Source organism: Formica exsecta, unplaced genomic scaffold (genome assembly GCF_003651465.1).
Source record: "Formica exsecta isolate Colony F162 unplaced genomic scaffold, ASM365146v1 scaffold114, whole genome shotgun sequence".
In the NCBI taxonomy this organism is placed as follows: Eukaryota; Metazoa; Arthropoda; class Insecta; order Hymenoptera; family Formicidae; genus Formica; species Formica exsecta.
This window is the reverse complement of record NW_021848479.1, coordinates 55,389-73,280: the sequence shown is the minus strand read 5'-3', so window position 1 is coordinate 73,280 and position 17,892 is coordinate 55,389. Positions and strand designations below refer to the sequence as shown.

General features: G+C 31.0%; 1 pseudogene; it reads left to right on the top strand.

Moving 5' to 3' along the window:
• The first annotated feature begins 8,883 nt into the window (after positions 1–8,883).
• LOC115237374 lies at positions 8,884–13,093 on the top strand (annotated as a pseudogene).
• Positions 13,094–17,892: the final 4,799 nt, after the last annotated feature.

Below are 17,892 nucleotides of genomic sequence, written 5' to 3'. Positions count from 1 at the left end.
CCCGAAAATTCTGATTTTGATGAAACTTTACAGACGTGTTATTAGTATAGTTAAATAGAGCTGCTTTTACCATAAAACTTTTGTATAAAACATTTTTTGATATCTCGAATAGTTTTCGAGATATATCGAGAAAAGCAAAAAGCCGCTCTACATATGAAGGGTACTTCCATTTCTTAGAACCGTTTTTGAGCAGCAACTGAAAATTTCGAAATTCATCTATTGGTCTCCTCTACATCGTCTGTAAAGTTTCATCAAAATCAGAATTTTCGGGTTCGCGAGGTTCCCTTGTAAGACCTTTTAATATGATTAAACTTTAGATACAGAATTAGACAAAACAACAGTTTAAGATTTATTTGATATATTCTGTTTTCTCTTGCAGATTAACAAATTCTTTATCATCGAATATGATACAAATAACTGATGTCAAAAGTATACATGAAACTACATTCCGTTTCGAAGACGGAACCATTGTCAATAATAGTAACATTTCTATTTTTTGTACTGGATACAAATACAGCTTTCCTTTTTTGAACGAAAACTGTGGTATACGAATTGACAATAATTATGTAACGCCGTTTTACGAACATATCATCAACATTGAGTATCCTTCGATGTGCATTGTCACTATACCTACGATTGTTGTGCCATTTCCCATGTTTCATATGTTTCATATGATAATTTATCTATCCTAACTATCCAAGTTTAAATATTAGAGCACGTTCAATTTATGACTGACAAAATATAACTATACTCACCCATATTTGCGTGCGTTCCAATTTATGCCATAAATAATTTTATTTTAATTTTTATAACAATTTCAACATTTACATAATGCATGAAGATAATAAAAAATCCATTTTTTTGTTGACAAATTTAAATAAAAGAAAGATGTAAAAAAACTTTTTAGTCCGTATTCTGAGCTCACATCTATCGCTAGATATGCCTCTAAATGTGCCTTAGATGACACGATAAATGTGACGATATTCTGAGTATTAGTATAGTTAAATAGAGCTGCTTTTACCATAAAACTTTTGTATAAAACATTTTTTGATATCTCGAATAGTTTTCGAGATATATCGAGAAAAGCAAAAAGCCGCTCTACATATGAAGGGTACTTCCATTTCTTAGAACCGTTTTTGGGCAGCAACTGAAAATTTCGAAATTCATCTATTGGTCTCCTCTACATCGTCTGTAAAGTTTCATCAAAATCAGAATTTTCGGGTTCGCGAGGTTCCCTTGTAAGACCTTTTAATATGATTAAACTTTAGATACAGAATTAGACAAAACAACAGTTTAAGATTTATTTGATATATTCTGTTTTCTCTTGCAGATTAACAAATTCTTTATCATCGAATATGATACAAATAACTGATGTCAAAAGTATACATGAAACTACATTCCGTTTCGAAGACGGAACCATTGTCAATGATAGTAACATTTCTATTTTTTGTACTGGATACAAATACAGCTTTCCTTTTTTGAACGAAAACTGTGGTATACGAATTGACAATAATTATGTAACGCCGTTTTACGAACATATCATCAACATTGAGTATCCTTCGATGTGCATTGTCACTATACCTACGATTGTTGTGCCATTTCCCATGTTTCATATGTTTCATATGATAATTTATCTATCCTAACTATCCAAGTTTAAATATTAGAGCACGTTCAATTTATGACTGACAAAATATAACTATACTCACCCATATTTGCGTGCGTTCCAATTTATGCCATAAATAATTTTATTTTAATTTTTATAACAATTTCAACATTTACATAATGCATGAAGATAATAAAAAATCCATTTTTTTTGTTGACAAATTTAAATAAAAGAAAGATGTAAAAAAACTTTTTGGCCCGTATTCTGAGCTCATATCTATCGCTAGATATGCCTCTAAATGTGCCTTAGATAACACGATAAATGTGACGATATTCTGAGCGCACATTTAGAGGCAGATCACCATTTTTAGCCTAAATGCGCAACTTTATAGTGAAAATCGTATTCTGAACCACATTTATAGCATATTTATGCCATTCTCGATAAATGTACCAATAAATGTGCTCGAGGGCACATTTATACGTACATTTATACATAATAGAGGCGTGTTGTACTCGATGCTTCGCAAGTTTGAATAATTCTATCACTGTTACACAATTAATTTTATTAATAAAATTGATCAAGTTACGTAACAAGTTAAGTAACAAAAAGAAACAACTTGTACGTAACAAATTAAGTAACAAAAAGGTCAAATTTCTGTAAATAATAGAACTTTTTTACATAACAATATTAATGACATTTGGTCAATTCTGAAATTTCTTCTAAAAATATAGTTGTATAAAGTGCAATGAAGGATGCATTTTGTTTGACATTATTTTTACTTCGAAGGATTAATTAGGACGAAGAATCTTGCACTTTAAAGCGAAACTATCTTGAAAGAGCACACTCAATATCATGGATATATTTGACGATTATGGTTCAAAATAAATAATAAAATTAAAAAGTTAAAAGAGGCTCGAAAAATGATAAATATCAATAAATATTAATAATTATCAATTCTCTTCTTATTGATTATAGCTTAGTTTACACCAATATACTTTAATGCGTATTACACTAGCCAATTATAGCCATTCCTCTAAAGAATGGAACGGCTGTGATTAAACAGTATAGTATTTATTTTACGTATTAAAATATATTGATGTAAACTAGACTATTGATCATGCAATCGAAATTTGGAAAAGAAATGTAGTACGTGATTATGGCTCGCGGATATTTCGAAATAGAATAGATGTTTTTGATGTTTATAATGATCGCGAGTTCCGATAAATATGGGTTCATTAAAGAATGTTGTTAGGTTATTATTAATTATATGCGTGTTTGTGTTTTGTGTTGCAGTGGCATCGAAAGAAAGATCGAAATAAAATTTACGAATTTAACTCATGGCGCGTGATATAATGAACTATTTGACGGCTAACCACAGTGCTGTATGCGCGTAATAAGCATAATGTACAACACGGTAATCATAAATGTACCTCATCTAACAATAAGTTAAAGGCGCTATAAATGTGCGATAAGAATACGACTGACTTTAGTTGTGTTACTAATATATTTATCTGCGCCTCTAAATGTGGCACTCTAAATGTGCTGATAAATGTGAGCTCAGAATAAGGGCCGTCGTCTTTTTTTAATAATCCGAAAGTATCCGAAATTAAAAGTTAGAAAGCTGTTAAACAATGACTTGAAATTTTGCAGACAAGCTTCTCTCGACTTTTTCTTTAATGTGTGTACAGGTATTCTAACAAATTTTATTTAATTTAAATTCTGTTATTAATTATATAAGTAAAAACGCGAAAAGTGTAGCTTTTTATTTTATTTTAATAATTGAATGATTCTATATATGCGTATCATGTATGTTGAGGATATTAAGTTGTTTTTACGATCAACATATGAGAGATTTAATACAATGAGAGAGACTATTTAATACAACATATTGAATTATAAAATATAACATAATTATAAAATATTATTATTGTTATTAGCGGATTTTATACAACTGCAAGCTGTCTTCTCGTTTCTAACCATGCGTTCCAATCCAATGCATGTTCTTCTTCGAGTCCTCGGATTGTTATGACATGTCGTCTTTCATAGTTCTCATCGCAGGGATTTGTTATACTTCTTCCTTTTTGTAGTGTCCATCGGAATATTTTCTATAGCCATTTGTCCTAAGACATTCTTAAAAGATGATCAAACTATTGAAGTCCCCTTTTTTCTATTCTTTCGATTACTGTTTCTTTCGTGCTTTCATCTTATTCAAAAATATTAATATAATAAATATAACTACAGTATCTCACTTATTGTTAATCACTCTTTTCTCTCGACCTGACCGGCATGGGTGACTCTACCAGTAACTACGTTACTGCCGGCATAGCTCTTAGGTTCATTAGAGTACTCAAATCTGCTTACTTGGCAAATGCCTTTGTTGCAAAATATTTTCTTCGAAGTTTATTGTTGCTATACAGAGGAAAGCAGGGTAAAACCGGGTAGGCGGATAAAACCGGGTATCTCTGTTTCTTTGTGATAAGTATTACTATATTTGGCTAATTCGTGTTATTAATTGTAGATTGATGCTACCATTGTTTTGAGATGAATCGCGCCCACGTGCAAACAATATTTCTTTTTTGAGAAAAGTTCAAAATTTTCGGGCCAAAAAAGATCAATATCGGGGCAACAATCGAGTCGTTATGGATTTTTCTACACACAGCATCTGCTTCGGTAAATGCAGCATTGCATTCTGTACATATTAGAGAGTATATCGCATTAAATTTGATCGTCACTTTGTATGCCGGAATATACAGCCGCCGTGTTTGTTATTTTCTTCATGTTGGGGCAAAACTGGGTACCTACACACCTAGAACAAAGAAAAGGAAAAAACTGTTATCATGACTTTGTCTCCCTACAAAAAACAGTTGGGAACGAAAACTACCACTCAAAAAAAGAAACCATTAAGAAAAAAGTTTTTTGAGATCTTTAAAGTTAAAAAATTAAATAAGAAAATCCTGCAGCAATGTAGAACAAGAAAATATCTTTATTTGTGATTTTTGTCAATAGGATACATCTTTGTATTGTATTTTGATTAAAATAAATCTAGATTTTGTAATTGCACGGTATTTTACATGTTTTCAAATGGGCACCCGGTTTTACGCTACCGGTAGGGTAAAACCGGGTATTTTGACTGCTCCAAAAAATTTTTTTATCCTTGGTAATATCTTTTTTCAGCAACTAGCTCTATTTTCTCATAGTTTAAGGTCCACTAAACCCTACTAACGGTCAGCAAATTTTTATTCTCTGATTTTTTGTAGGCAGACAAATCCAAAAAAGTACCCGGTTTTACCCTACTTTCCCTTATATAGTTACATATTATTTATGAACGTTAATTACTCATCCATAATATAAATAATATAAAATTAAACAAATCTTAGAAAATGTAGCTCTTTTTTTTAAAGCAGCGACGAGTATCTTCACAAAAGAAAATGAGTTACAAGTAGAATGCATCAAATAAAGAATAATGATTCGGCAAAAGTGCTTAATTTAAATCGATTATTCGGATTCAGTTATTATGATTTATAATGGTCGCCAATCATAAATACGCAAGCGCGTTATGTGTCGCTCGATTCGAACCGCATGATACAAATGTTACAGTCCATCAAGAACAATGTGCCCGAATAGTGGGCTCTCAAGAGTACGCATAGTGTATATACAAAATTTATAAAAAACGATTATCACAATTACAGTTTTTCATTAAACAAAAAATATAGAAAATATATACGATCTGTTAAAATTTGGCGCATATATAGTGACGAAACTAAAATTTTATAATTCAGTAATTTCCTCTAATTGTCTATAATTTCTTCAAATAATAATTTTATATTGCACATTTTATTTATTTGATTGCTTTCTACTAAATTATATTAAGAGGAACTACAGAGGGAGACTGATAATATTTATATTATAATTTGATACAACGAATGCATACGTGTCAGTTCAACGTCGTCATTGGTTTTCATAGAAAAAAGTAAGCATTTTATTAATCAAGTTTTATAATTTGATGATATGTAAGATACATCGTGATTGGTTATAAAAAGAAATTTTGAAAAGTAGCGCTAGAAGAGATCTCATGATTGATGTACTAAACAAATTTCAAAAAATGATATACGTAAGATAACATCAATTCGATTCGAGCATATTGGAATTATACAGAGTATCGATAGAATCACTATTCATAGCTGAGCCGCCAAGGATTGCGCGGAAACCGATTGAGCGCAAGTATATGCAAAAAACAAAATTATTATGTCAAAAACGGTTTTATGTGTTTTACTGAAAGTGTTAATGTTAACGAGAGCAGATATCTTGTCAAAGTATCCGGATTCAGACTTCATACAGGTAAGAGATTGCTTTGTCGAATAAAATTAAATGTTATTGTAGCTAATAGTTCATTTGAGTAACTAAAACTATATATGATAATAAAATATATGGAATTAATAATAATAAAATAAAATTATATAACACAAAACATTAGAAGAATATGTGTGATGTTATGAAAAAGAAACGGATGTATAAATCTTGGAAATTTTGTTTATAAGTGGATGTTATATAATACAAAATTGAGCTTGATTAAGATGTATTGAAACTTGATTATATTATCTCTTTCTCTTTGTATCTCTCTCTTTGCTATTTTTAAAAATAAGTATTTTTGGAACATCAATATGATATTTTGTTTCTTCTCCGCTATATTAATACATACATATAGTGTCATTTAAACTGATTTTTAAGTGATTTTTCTTCAATTCCTAAGACTACTTTATTTTCTTAAATTATATTTATATATACATATATAACAGAACAGAGCTACTAAATATTGAAACAAAGTCGAGTATCAGTATAATAGAATTTTGGATTGTATCAATTAATTCTAACAATAAAGCCAATTGTCACAGAAATCAACAATATATGCAACCAGTCAATTTTTTGCTACGTCTTTGACTTTATATAAAAATTTAATTGTACATATATTTGTTATATAGCTATATGCATACGATCTTACCCAGGTAATGTACATAGGTTAATTATAACATCATATTCTTCAAAAATTCGACAAAAGTTCAAGTACAAGAATTTATAAAAATTCTATATGAGCCTAAAAAGACAATATTTATAATATTTATATTTTTGACGTACAAACATTTCTGAAAAACTTTAAGGGTATCAAATAAATGTTTAAAAAGGAAAGTCGTGCTAAAGTAATGTTCCTTGGAGAAGTTAACTAACTCACCATTAAAAAACTAAATCGTTAAACAAAATTGTTTCAACAATCAAAAAGAGCTACACTTTCATATATTATTTGCCAAGAGAAGCGGTTATAAATTATATACCCTTATTAACCCTCGTTAATCTATTCTGCGTCACTTCGGGCTATCAACACACACACAAGATATACAAATTGATATAGCTGCATATGCATAGCAGACCGTTTGGAACAACGTGCATCGAGCATTAAGCCACCACATATTGATTTACATAACATGCTCATTGATCCAGACGGTTTTATTGACATCTATTTGACGCAGCTGGGTCAATTTGTGCGCGGTAGAATTTTTTCTTTGATATAAGAATCATGTTTGATATGCAAGAAAATGTCTTGAAAAATAATAAAAACAGATTTAAAATAAAATTTAACTACACTGTATTTAACACATTATCAATTAGGAGAGGTATAAAGAAAAATATCAAGCCGAAATGATTAAACAAACAAGAAATTTCATGGCAATTTTACTTACTTGTACATATATTATTTAGCATTAAAAGTGTCGGAAGTAGTCGCGTTTCGGTGCAGCGGTGCTTGCTTAATTCTTTTCATATGTTATATTTTATGTTATACTTTATAAGGATATTCCAGTATCTGAGAACAACGATCATCATATTTCACAAAATCTCAAATCTGACCGCAGTCATCTTGATAATGCGAGTATGAGAAACAAAGTTGATGAGATTCCATTTGCAAATATGTCTGTGGTCCCAGAATCTATTGGTAAGTTGCAAAGAAATGCATAAGTCATTTTAAAAAAGTCCATGACAAAAAAAATTATAAATATAATTTACATTTAAGAGAAAGTAAAAATAAAATAAAAAAAAAAATCTTTCAACAGCGAGAAGAATATAAATTTCATTTTGCCGCAAAAAAAGAAAGAAAAATTCACATATTATACGTATGTAAAATTAATCAAGATTTAATATAACGCAGTTAATTATATTATTTAACTTTGCTAGTTTATTTTTTTAGAACAATCGCAAATATTATACTTCTGATTTTTTAATCAATAAGATATTTCCGAAAAATGTTTAATGCTTTATTAAAAACTTTGTATTTGTTTTTGTTCTGGATTAACAACTACTTTTTTGAATCATATTAAACACGCAAACTTTTTTATATTATTTTATTATTTTAAAAGTCAATAATTGCTGTGCTATATAATTTCCATATTTTGTAATATATCACTATTTTTGTTTCTTGCTTTCATTTTTACTTTAAATTGTTTTTTCTGAATTACTGAGATTATCAAGTTAATGTTCCTGTATATAATTCTCAATATGTGCAATCTTAAAATTTCTAGAAAGTATTTTGAGCAAAAATCTCCCAGAGCATTTGTAGAATTCCTTAATGAACTCCTAAATGAAGACGATGACATTTCTGTGACATTCAAGTAAAAAAATCTACATTCTCAGTCTGTATTCTTTTAAATTTAACGACACATACACATAAAAACGTTGATTCTGTTATAATATTACTAAATATAAAAAGGCCAAAATATTATTTCTTTTACAAGTGGAACCAACCTGAATTTACAGACGAAGTAATACAAGGATACACAGTGCAGTATTGGTTCATCGAGAACCTAAAAGAGATTCAAATCTGCGACGAGAAAAGTATCTCAGATACAATATTACAGTGCACGGTGCACAATTTAAAACCTAATACGACGTACTACTTTCAAGTACGGGCGCATACTAAAGTTGGCGCTGGTCCTTATACAGATTTAATTGATGTATCGGCTACGCACGAAAATCCAATACCGTAATTATTGATGGTAACGAAAGAAGGTATCGATATATGGAAAATGAATTTGAAAATCAACGTTAATCTCGTTAAGGATAAGAATGTGGCATATGCCACTTATTCGATAGCGGAACATAAAATTTATTGGAGCAACAAAGAGAGAGAACTAATGATATTGGAAATGAATGAAAACAATATTACAAAAATAGCTAAGCTTCAAAATATTGCGCGCGATCTCAGCATCGACTGGATAGTAAGAAATCTGTACTGGATTGAATTCAACTAAATATATGATAATAACATCATGAAGCTCGACTTAACAATGTGGGAAAATGGAATAGTCAAATATGATATGATTTCAAAAATAAGAAGCTATAATCATATCAGTTTAACTATACTACCGTCCATGGGGTAAGTATGTTAATTTTCATCCATTTGAAATAAATGAACAATATTTTCATTAAATATTTGTACTGATTTGTAATTTTTTAATAATTTTATATGGTTTTGTAATTAAGATTAAAAGTTATAAAAAAATAATAAATTTACACAACATTAATTATAAGAATTTTAAAAATTCACTATATATATAACTTTTTTCCTGCTATTGTTATAATAATATTCTATAATAAATAAAATAATACATATACTTTTTTAGAACTTTATATTGGGGAGATTACACTAATAAATTTCCGATAATGCAATCGGATCTTGATGGAAGAAACGCTCGAAGTTTTCAGAATAATTTACCTATTAAGTGCTCCTTGTCATCCAATATGTCATATTTTGTTGATATTAAAATTGACGACATGAATATTAAGAAGCCGCTAATTTACTGGCTAGATTATGATTTCTTGATTGTGACAGTAAAATCAAAAACATAGGCGATCAAGTAGATTTCCTATCTTTAGCGATTGGCAAGACAAACATTTACCTTTTACGTTTCGATTATAGCATATATGTTTTGAAAAAAAATATGCATTTCTCGAGAGCGTAGATGTATTTAAATATATCCAAAAGATCGAAACGTCTTACCAGACATATCAATTTTATGCTTTCGTTAAATCTTCGCAATCGTACCCTCCGACGAGATTTCTGACACCTGACAAAAAAGTTTACAACGTAGAAGAATCGACGTACACGGTAACGACAAATAGCATCATCGTAAATCTTCCGGAGCCGGTCCCTAAGAGTGGATGCAAAAACTACAATTTACCTACCACTCTATATACCATCAATATCATAAGCTATTGTTTGGACAATGAATTTAACAAGTTCGATAATGTCACCGTGCAGACGTACGAACGATATTACGAGATTCAGAATTTAATATCGTTTACAAAATACAAGTTACTGCTAGTTATAGCAATTTTTATTTTGATCAGTTATCGATGGATTCATTCGGCTCAGAAGTGATACTGAGAACTAAACCGAGCAAGTACGATGCACCGAGAAATGTGACAGTTCAGACTCTGACGCCTAGTAAAGCGACAGTTTATTGGATGCCACCCAAGAAACTACGACTCCGTGATCTACGAAGTATACTGGATATTAGTTATTTTTGTAAACAATACGCGACAAATAAACTTATCAATAAAACCGAACATAAGGTAGACAGCAAATTTTTTACGATAATTGAATCTTTGAGACCAAAATAGAACATCAGGGTATATAAATGCATGCATCCAATCAACCACAGCAATCTTTATATTGACAGTTTAAACAAAACTTTATATATGTATGCGGAATCAAATAATATAATTTTGACTGAAGTTATGTTAAACAATATGAATATCTCGTGGATTCCTAGCGTTAATTTGACAATTAGTTACAAATTAGAATATAAAAATGTTGAGATGCAGAAGTGGCAAATTGCAAACAACTCTGAGCCGAATAATGGGCAGAAAGTAATGTACTATATAAAAGACTTATTACCAGGAACTTGATACAAGTTTCGTTTGATACTGAGATATTCCAATTACAAGAAAGACTTCATATGGCCGTCTAATCGAAGATTTACTTTTTCAACATTGACAAGTAAGCAAAGGAAGATATTATAATATTATATGCTTATTTCAAGTATAAAAATACTTACAAAATTTAAAATAATAAAGTTTAATATTTAATAATAAAGCTATAAGTAGAAGAAAGTTTTTTAATATAATGAAGATATTAAGAGTATATTTTTGCGTAACATAGATGATATTTTGAGCACTCCTGGAATTTCAGTTATGCAATATTACCTATTATTCACCGTAAGCCTTGTCGTTATAGTTATTGTAATCTGCGTTTGCTACTTTTACTATTGTAAGTATATTTGATACGCATTTATTTCTTTAATTGCAGAAAGAGAGAGATTATATCTAATGTATTGTAATATATAGAGATTTTCTAAGAAAAGTTAATTTATTTATTGAAAAGATGATGTAAATTTTGCAATGAATATTATTAGATAAGCATATTGTAATTTTATAACAGTGTACCAATAACACAAAAAAGATAACAAACAAGTTTTCCCTCCGATAATGACCGACATAATTAGCGTTACTACATGAAATACCTAACGGTAACATTGAATTCAATACGTTATACAATTCTATGTTGCAATATAATTCGGATGAATATGTACTGACTAAAATCAAACGTGAAGAAATCAGACTAGAAAAACTTTTAGGCAGCGGCGCATTCGGAATGGTAAAAATTAAATTTTTGGATGCAATGTTATACGCTATTAATATCTAGATATACAAAAATTGAAATAGACACGCATTTCTCGATTAAAATAATTATATGAATAACTATTTATAAGAGATTATAAGTAATGCAAAATTTTTATGAAATATATATGCACTCTATTATGTATTTTTCGTTAAATTATTTAATACAAAATGAAATATATAATGTCACTGAGGATTAAACTATGTATATTTTAATGGAGTCTAAGTTTAAATTTATTTCAAATATTTCGCAGGTGTTTCAAGGAACAGTAAGGAATTTAGAAAGACCGGGCACAGTGATACCCGCTGCCATAAAAATGCTTCGAAAAAATGCTTTCTCGCAAGAGAAAAAGAAGTTTTTAGAAGAGGCCAGGCTTATGAATCATTTCCGACATAAACATGTGCTAAGATTGCTGACTGTCTGCTTAGACGAAGATTCTCTATTAATCATGTTGAACTTAATGGAGATTGGTGATCTGCTATAATATTTGAGAGATAGTCGAAAATTGTAACCGTCAGATTCGCACGCTCTGCGTTTGCAAGATTTGTTGGCCATGTGCGAAGATGTTGCGCGAGGCTGTTGCTATCTGCAAGATCTGCGTTTGGTTCATAGAGATCTCGCGTGTCGAAATTGCTTAGTATCTGCAAAAAATCGCGAAAACCGTGTCGTCAAAATCGGCTATTTTGGACTAGCTAGAGATGTTTACAAGGATAACTATTATCGCGTGGTAAATACAATTATCGTAAAAAAATGGAATTTTTTAGAAATGTTTTTTTTTTGTCGTAATAATATAATACGTTATTATACTTTGCATAGAATTTGAGAAACACAGATCATTTTTATTTATATAAAGTGAGAGATAAGTAAACGTTTTTGGCATTAACACAAAGATTAAAAATGGACAACTTAAACCAGAAGATTAACGTTAAAATCATATGTTTTAGAAAGGACAAGGTCTTCTTCCTGTTTGCTGGATGGCACCGGAATCTTTGGTGATTGGTATATTTACTTCTCAGAGCGATGTTTGGTCATTCGGGATTCTAATGTGGGAAATTACATCGTTGGGTGAGCATTCCTACACTGGCAGGACTAATCTGGAAGTGATAGATTATGTACGCGGTGAAGGCAGGTTACCAATGCCTCTCAATTGTCCATCGACTTTGTACGAGTTGATGCTGCGTTGCTGGAATCCAGCGAATGATAGACCAAACTTCAAACTTTGTCTTGAAAATATTATTGCTCTAAGAAATAACTTAGAAGATACCTTACTGAGTATAGTGGATATCATCTAGCCGATAATACTAAATTAATGACGTTATTATCCAAATGATCAAATGCGAAGTTATACAGAAAAAATAATTTTAAATATCTAATATTCTGCCATTTTCAAGTTTAATTTTAATATGTTAAATTTATCGATAGAAAGAAGAAAGACATTTTTTCTTACTTTGCGAAAAATTTTGATGGTTGAAAGACACAACACTTGCTTTTATAACTGTAAATAATATAGCTGACACTAGTACTTTCGAGTAACTGAAACGAAACCTAATGGATCTGATTACTATAATTATCTATATGTGATCTGATTACTATAATTATCTATATTTGATTACTATAATTATCTATAATTATCTACTATATATACGTAGATTGCTACAATAGTTTTGGCAATAATGTGTATTTCATATTATATTAGCACTCTGTTTTATATTCCTATATTTTTTCTTACTTGAATGTTTAAATATAATAAACATTTTTAAAAATTGTTTGGAATTCGGTAAATATGCATATTAGGTTACACCTCACCGATGACTTTGACCTTGACATATGTTGTCAAGGACATAACCCTGAGTAACTTTTCCTTTTTACTTTCCACGCAAAGCGAGGTTCAACGCAAATGACTATGTGTCTAGTTTTTTTTATAATGGAGCCCACTGCGTCCACGCATATACTTTCCCATCCACACAACAATTGTGGGGCGGACTTCGCTTTGCTTTGTAAAGTATATACGTGCACACAGTGGGTTCCGCCCCCCTACGAGGGGGCTCCACTTCCGGAAAATATAACCTAACTCAAACCTATTTCTGATTTAAAACTAAAATTTGGTTTGGGTTAGGTTATATCTCCCGGAAGTGGAGCCTCCCCGTAGGGAGGGCGGAACCCACTATGTGCACGCATATACTTCACAAAACAAAACGAAGTTCGCCCCACAATTGTTGTGTGGATGGGAAAGTATATGCGTGGACGCAGTGGGCTCCATTATAAAAAAAACTAGACACATAGTCATTTGCGTTGAACCTCGCTTTGCGTGGAAAGTAAAGAAACCCAAAGAGCTTCGTCTCTGGAAATGTAAAGAAACACTTTTTTCACGTCTGATCTACATAAATGCAATGTAAACAACCTTGATTTTTCTTTATTTTATAATAGAAAAATCATTAAAATTGTGAAATCATAACTTTAAATATCTCAGAAACTATAAGAGACCGCCGGTTAAGTTATAAAGAAAAGTTACTCAGGGTCATGTCCTTGACAACATATGTCAAGGTCAAAGTCATTGGTGAGGTGTAACCTATGCATATTTACCATATTTTTAAAAATGCAATTTAAAAAGATAATATAGCAAATCAAATCAAATTTATTGTGAAGAAAAGATCACTCTCTTAAACACAATCAAATTCTGATTAAACTCGATCAGCGATAGATTCAACTGAGATTGAATTGTCAAATTTATATCGTTTCTAATCTTTTAAACAAAAGGAAATTGTATAAAACAGCTTTTTTTTATTTCTTACAAAAATAATGATATTAAAATGTTGCGCTAACTAAATAAAAATTTATAGGTAAGGGAAAGTAGGGTAAAACCGAGTACCTTTTTGGATTTGTCTTCCTACAAAAAATCTGAGTAAAAAAAATTTTGCCGATCATTAGTAGTCTTTAGTGAACCTTAAACTATGAGAAAATAAGTCTAGTTGCTAAAAAAATTTTTGTTTATCAAGAATAACAAGATTTTGTGGAGAAGTCAAAGTACCTGGTTTTGTTCTACCGGTAGGGTCAAACCGGGTACCCTTTTGAAAATATGCAAAACACCGTGTAATTAGAAAATCTAGATTTATTTTAATCAAAATACAATATAAAGATGTATTCTATTAACAAAAATCACAAATAAAAATATCCTTTTGTTCGACATTGCAGCAGGACTTTCTTATTTAACTTTTTAACTTTAGGGATCTCAAAAAGCCTTCTTTTAGTGGTTTCTTGTTCTGAGCGTTAGTTTTTGTTTTCAACTGCTTTTTGTAGGGACACAGTGTGCACAGGGGCACGGTTTGTTTTAAAATAATGATGGCGCCAATCTACAACTAATAACATAAGTTAGCCATAGATAACGTTTTATCGCGAAAAAACAGGGGTACCTGGTTTGACCCGCCTACCCGGTTTTACCCAACTTTCCCCTATATAATGTCAGCTAACAGGTTTTCGTAAAATATTATACAAAAATTCGCAACTTTTTGCAATATTGGTTTTTTAGAGTATAAACGAGTACTTTTTGTATTGTGCGGGATTTTACGTAGATTTCCAATTAAAACACCGAAAATGCGGAAGAATATTCGTCTCAATTTTAAGATATATCTTTATACGATATACGAAAAATCAATATTTGAAATGGAGCTTTATTCTAATTTTTCTATAATTTTAATCCTGTTCTTTCGATTTTTAAGAGATACTAATTATTAGCAACGTTAATTAATTTACTTATGATTGTACATAATTGAAGCTCGCCTGTTTAACGTATCTTTTCTAAACGTTGCTCGATTTTCGGAACGGAATTCTATTTTATTATAATATAATAAATTTTGCTGTAGTTTTAATTGTTCTTTTAATTTTTAAAAAAATCTGATCATTATCAACATTAATTAATTTACTCATGATTGTATATGGTCGCTTGATTAACGTGTGGCGTGCATGATGCAAAACGGAAAATTCCGAAAATGCAACGCCCGAACGTTGAATCCAAGCGCTATAAAGCAATAAGAAAACATCTACATGACAGATTTGGATTTTCCCTTTTTTATATTGTATGCCTTTCCTTTCGCTTTTTCTTACACGGATCGTCCGAGTTACCAGCGAACGGAACACGTTTCTCGCAACGAGAGAGCAATTGTGATACATTTGTAATTGCTACATTTTATTTAACTTTGTTTATTCGGAATAAATTCTTATTAAGAATAATTCGATTCTGATTATTTCACGAGCACGTTCTTCACTTCACCCTCAAAGTACCTCTTCTAAATGTTGCTTGATTTTTGAAATGGAGTACTATTTTATATATTATAGTATAATAAATTTTCTAATAGTTCTAACCATGTTTTTCCGATTTCTAAAGACTTCTAATAATTAGCAGCGTTAATTGATTCTCTCACGTTTATATGATTCCTCGGTAGAAGATACACTATCAAATTTTTTGAAAACGTCATACAAAAAATCGCAATATATTATGCAATACTGGTTTTAGCATTTAAAATTTTAAGAGTTTTTCTTATATCTTGTGTAGTGCTATTTAAAACTAATCAAAAATTTGAAAACATTCCTAAAAAAATTTTTTACCCCTTTTGGGATTTAGATAAATCTTTATACGACATACATAAAATCAATTTCTGAAACGTGCTACCCAGAACTCTAAACAAAAATTCAAAATTGCAAAAAAATTTTATTCTCACGAGTCTTAAATATATCTGTACACGTCATACGAAAAATTGTACTTTTCGAAACACGAAAGTCTATTCTATTATAATTATTATATTTTTCTATAGTTTTAATCGTGTTATATCAAAATAGAAATAGATTTAATCATTAACAGCGTTAATTAATTTTTTCATGTTTACTTAATCGCCCGATGATAGATATACTGTCAGATTTTCGCAAAATGTCATAAAATGTCAAAAATCGCGATATCTTGTGCAATATTTTTTTTTAGCGTATAAAATGTTGTGTTTTTTCTATCTTGTGAGATTCCACTCAGAATTTTAATTAAAAGATCGGAAATGCAAAAATAATAATTTTCTCGGGAGATTTAGATATGTATTTGTACGACATTAATTTAAAAAACGATAGAAAAGGGAGCTTTTCTCTATTATTGTCTTTTTCACTTTCATTTTATTTAAAAATATTAATATAAAAAATATAACTATAACAGTATCTCTCTTAGTCTGACTTTTCTCCTTCGAGCTGTCCGGCATGGATGACCCTACCAGTAAACTATTAGCGTTTCCGAGTGAAGCAAGTTTGATGGCTTTGAGAGCGATTAAACCCAATTTACCATGAATATATATTTGATCAAAAATAGGTTTTGAGAGAATCTGATTAAAATAATATAAAGTATTAATTAATAATTAAATAATATAAATACATTCTCCATTTTTGACGCTATTTTGTCTTTAAAATACAAGATTCTTTGCCTTGATTAATCAATCAAATGATTACTTTATTTTTTTCCGGGCGAGTGGAAATACTCGGGGTTCGAACCTGGGTCCTCCACATTTCCAGACAGGGTCCTAGTATGCTGGGCTAGCTGAAATCTTATTAGAATAGGGATTAGATGTAGTATTTGTAGAGAGTAGTCCTCCGACACATGGGGACCCTGCGCTCTGATTGGCTTCCCTATAGTGGCCGGCAGTTTGATTGGATGAGGAGCATGTTTCTGAGTGAGAGGGAAAAACGCGGCAAAATAACACGTGTATAAGAATCGGCAAGATGGCGGCCGCAGAGGATGGAGATGTCTCTCGGCATATGGCACCCACCCTCCCCACCTCCCTTACGGAAAACCGGAGGATATCGTGCGGTATACGTCATCGCCCCATCGCCCCCCTTAGAGGAAAACCGGGAGATGTACGGTATATGTCGCTCACCCTCTTCCACCCTTCTTGTTGAAAAGAGAAAAATCGAATACCGCTAGAATAAAGCAAATGATATAATGTTACATGAACGCGTGCGTACATGTACGGGTAGGGTTGACCGGGTAGCTGAGACTGCTTGATACGGAGTCTTATGGCAGAGGCTATGACGTCACGGAGACGCCGGGAAGAAAGGAAGGGAAGAAAAATATTTTCACTGGCGTTTATACACCAATTATCCGAAGAACCACAAGTAGCTTGAGTACTAACGTTCGTATTGCCGTAGGCGATATTATTTCGCTCGATCAACCAATATTTTAATTTATATACGTTGCGTAATGCGCAATGAAAGATTCCAAATTTTCGAAATCCGTAACCACTGTATCGTCCGCGCACTTCTCTCTCTGACAGATTTTTGAATGCGGGAGAAATATCTTCCAAATTATATATATTTTTGGAGAGTAGATTCCGCAAGTAGGTTTCTTTTTCGTTACCTCTGACGTAAATGTATCGTGCCTATCTTGTTATTTCATGTAGTTGCGATGTAAAATATTTCGGATTAGCTTCACCGTCGAACCATTCAATGCCGTGATAATTTCGTGTAAGCCAGTTATTTTCATGTCTTACATTTCTTGGTAAATCGCCAAATGAATGCGGGGGCATCATAATCCAAT